Source organism: Mastomys coucha, chromosome X, assembly GCF_008632895.1.
Source record: "Mastomys coucha isolate ucsf_1 chromosome X, UCSF_Mcou_1, whole genome shotgun sequence".
Taxonomy (NCBI): domain Eukaryota; kingdom Metazoa; phylum Chordata; class Mammalia; order Rodentia; family Muridae; genus Mastomys; species Mastomys coucha.
Window position 1 is genome coordinate 146619511 of NC_045030.1, and position 4493 is coordinate 146624003.

Here is a 4493-nt window from a genome sequence, read left to right on the forward strand (position 1 = left end):
AAAGGAGATATTATAAATAAAGAAAACATCAATTAAAAAAATTTAAAAAAAAGAAAAAGGAACAATTTTAAGCAATTGTTGACTCTGAGCTATATATATATTGGTTATCAATATATAAATTAAAAGTTTGATTTTAGCACTTTAAAAGTAGTGACTACAGCACATAATTTAATTATTTGTGCTAAACATGTGATCTAATCACAAATACTTTTTTCCCACAGAATGGCTGTAGATGTATTTTTTATGGGATGCATACATAAATTTACAGGAAATATAAAAGCATGCATACAAGCAAATTTTAACAATTTGTCTTTTGGATGATTATCTATTTTGCCTAAAAATTTTTACTATGTAATAGGCCAAATATCAATTAATATTTTGCAATAACCAATTTAATTGCTGTTTGGAGCAAGGAATAGATGTCTCATCAGGTTTTTAAGACATACTTTCCAAAATACTTTCATAATTTTATCATATCATTCTTTATTAACACCACAACAGTTTCATAATAGGATGTTAAAACTTTGCTTTGGATATGAGAAAACATGAATCTATATTAATGCTCTCTTTTGCCCAAGAGTTGTTGTGGACATATTGAGTAACAATAACTAAACATTTGATTGCAATTGAATACAATTAATAACAAGTGATAGAAGCTTCCTTTGCTTTCTGCAAAAGTTCTTTGTCTCTCACCAGACAATATCTAACAAAGCCTTAAGTCCTGTGGTGAGCTTAAGATGAGGACTTAGCCAATTAACATTTCTTAGAAGCTTTTGAAAATAAGTTGAAGTAAGCAAATCATCTTTTCTTTCTTGTTATAACTGAGGCCCAAATAGTGAAAAAGATATTGCCTCTGAAACTTTTTCTAGAACAATTAATACTCGTTTTTAAAGCTCGTGGTATGAGTAAATGTAGTAAAATTTCAACATACACTGAAAAATTCAAAGTCCTAGCCTCTTGTACTGAAGCAGAGACAAAAAAAGTATACATAATGTAAGGGTATTAGCCATTTTTAAAGGCAAAATTTTCTAATGATCACAAACTCACTAGAAACAATGTCTTTAAAATTACCATGATGTAGAGGGAAAAAACAACCTTTTAAAAACACAATAACTTTATGTGAAGTAGGCAGGCTAGATTGTAATGCCTCTATAAATTCCACAGCTTCTTTGACCTTTTATACATTTTAACTTTAAAATTACTTTGAACAACACCTGGATAGATCTGTAATAATGTTGTTTTGTCTTAAAAACAATTTCCCAGAGGAAAGGAGAGTTGAGGTTTTGCTAGGCAGAGTTTGCAAAAACAAAAATAGGTCACACAAGCCTCACTGAGGCTTCTCTGTGCTTTTCATTATCTCAAATGTAAATACTTCTGTTATTTGAATATACTGCCTGAGTTTTGGCCTAAAGATTACACCTCCTACAGTGAGGACAGATTCCAATGGAGCAATTCTACTGTCCATCTAATTTTTGGATAGTCTTTCCTAAGATGATTTATATCGACTATAGTCTTCATTGAGAACATGAGATATTGAAATGGTTGCTCTGAATTCTATCGCTTGGTAAATGGCCTGCAACTTAAACCGTGGCTGTTAGATTGCACTAAGCGGCTGCTAAATTCAGCTGGAGTTCATCTGCCAAGATTTGGGCCATAAAGCATGGCCAAAACAAGTTCCTCAAAACCCAGTGGAAAATTTCTAGTACTTTTATTTATTCATGAATGGCAAAAAGCATATAAATTGTAAAATGGACTGCATTCATTCGTTCACCCAAGGACTATCCCGCTAGCCTTTCCAGTCCGGCAGGCATATCCCTAGCTCCTTGGAGGAGGCACACAGGCAAGGCTTGACTTAATGCTACCTGGTCCAGATCTCCTGGAGCTGAGCTGTGGGATACAGGCTCCTGTCATGCAAGCAGCAGGTATCTACACCCTCAAGTGGTCCACACAGACCACCTTTTCACATGAAATATTTCTACCGGACTAGCGAAAGATGAGCAAACCTGCCATGTCAGACCGAAGTTTCCAAGCTAAACTCAAATTACTGGCATAAACACATTCACTCTCTATGGCCTGGTTTCTTGGCTGGCTCATGCCACGTGTAGTTGTAAAAATTATTCCAACCCTGAGTTACCAGTTTTAAGCTAACTTTCTGTTACCAATATTACAACTTTTTAACATACCCAATAACTTATAAGCCAGTAATCATGTAGAACATATTTGTACCTTTAAGACTAGTCAGAAACCAAATGAGGTAGCTATATCAATCTTATAAATGTAGACCAATCAAGGAATTTTTATTTTTTTCTAGCTATAATTTTAAGAGAAAAAGCACTTTGTCATTTGCTGAACTCAATAATCACAACTGCACAGATTTCTCTAGAAAAAAACAATTATCAGCTTATTTGCCTTAGAACTTAAGCTGCTCACCCTTTCTCAAAAGCAGCAGGGCAACTTAAATTCAGCCTTTACTATGCACCCTGAGATTGAATAAAGAGCTGGATAACCAGCAGATAAGGTTTTTAAACATTTTTTCTTTATATATATGTGTGTGTGTATGTGTGTGTGTGTGTATACATATATATAGTTTTTGTATTTTATTATTTTTATTTTATTTTTTATTTTATGTATGCCCTTTTCTCTGACTTAATGTAGTTCTTTGACTATAGACAATTGCCTATTTGAAGTTTCCAATCCTAATTGACACTGTCAACTCCTAAGTGAGATCAGCATCGGGCCAATGCAGTCTGACCTTAGTCAGTATCCTTCTGCACCCACAGCAACACTTCCTAAAGATGAAATTGAGGCTAGCGCTAGTGTCAATAGTATAAGTTGCTTACCGTGTGGGAGGGTATACTATTTTCTTCCATTTTCTGTAGAGCTCCACCAAGACAGTGCTGTCCTCTGTGTCTATGCCCTTGTGTTCAGGATCCATGTTCTCAGAGTGCCAACTGCTGTAGCCACAAGCAGCTATGCAAACCGAGTCTCTGGAAGAAAGGCAGGGACCTGGGAAAATACGGGAATCAGATGGCAAGAGAAAAAAATGAGACTGAGTCATGGTTCCTGATCAAGGCCCAATGCGTATTATGAATCTGAGAATTAAATAGGCAGGCAAACCCATTCCCCAGTAAGCCAGGATCTTGTGGCCAAATTGGCACCTCCTTGTTCAGTCCTGGAGGCAGGCAAAGCAGCTCAGCAGGGTATATAGCTCCTAGCAGGAACTTTGAGAGAGGCAGGGAAGGGGCAGAACAAAAGGGCTTTGTTTGGCTTACCCTTGGTGGGCTAGCTGCTTTGTGGCAAAGGCAAGGTCTGAATCAGCAGGCTTTTGGCTGGGGGAGCTTACATGTCTTGGCAGAACTAAGCTGTCAACTATCCTGTACCTGGACCCTTGTGTCCTCTCATGGACAGTATAGGTCTGTAGAAGAAATGGGCAATTTCTGACAAGTGGCTACCTTGCCAAGATAAACAACCTCACCTGGAGGTGAAGATGCTCAGTATCTTCTTTGAACTGAAGAAAGAGGGTGCTGTCAGGAGCATATAAGTCTCAGCATTAGATGATCAAATAACATTAAACATCATATTCTGTGGAGCTCTGACATTTTTGAAACTATGCAAAGTATATCTGAACTGTTAAGCTTGAACTACTCTCAGCACTCTCTCATTGAAAATTCTCAAAAACATCCTTTTGAAAGACCCCATAGAGAGTTCCTCCTCAAGTCCTGGGAGATAGGCACCCGAAGAACACAACAGGCCATCTTGATGTTAAAATGCCTCATGTTAAAAAACATGAGGCATTTTTATTTCAGAGCTCTGGTTCAACCCCCAATCTCACACAGGAGACAAGGAATTGACCACGAATCTCAGAGGTTAGGGGATTTTATAGGAAAAAGATCTGGGGAGACAAAGGAATTGGTGTGGCTATACATGATTGCCTATTTTGAATGTCGTTCATGCAGATCAGAGTTGAGAATTCCTAAAAAAAAGTGAAATTCCTAGCAAGAGGGGAGAGTGCTATTCAAAGTTCATACTGACCCTTAGCTAACACTTAAGGAAACCAAATGGCCCAGGGTCCATCACTCAATGTCTGGCCAGGCGTGTCTTAGGCGCCTTGGCCGGGCACCTCCTTGCCTTATCTCTGAGATTTACACTCACCTGGTCAGCTTTTCCCTGGCCCAGCCGCTTCTTGCAGGCCTGGCTCCTGGCTCCTGTGGTTTTCAGTACTGGTCTCAAATTTAACTCTTTCAATCCCAGGCTTACATGGGCAAGTACCTGCTAAATTTTTATATTCCTTTTCACTTTTACTGAACTCAGAACCATGACTTTGCTATCTCACCCTTAACTTGTATTGCTTAAACATTTAAAAACATTTTGCAAAAATAGCTATAGAAGGACTGGGTCTAATCTTTGTAATCTTAACTCTTTGTATAAAAAGAAGAAATTTATACCAATGAAAACCTTAAATCTGTATCACAATAAATCAAAAATAAATTCTG

The 4493-nt window shown here is 37.5% G+C and overlaps 1 long non-coding RNA gene across 1 annotated transcript in view; it reads right to left on the reverse strand.

The window, feature by feature from the left end:
- Positions 1-3745, reverse strand: part of LOC116090020 — a 12386-nt gene extending 8641 nt beyond the window's left edge. The window contains exon 1 of the long non-coding RNA XR_004118524.1: positions 2841-3745. This is a non-coding gene — a long non-coding RNA (uncharacterized LOC116090020). The remainder of the gene's footprint in view (positions 1-2840) is intronic.
- Positions 3746-4493: the final 748 nt, after the last annotated feature.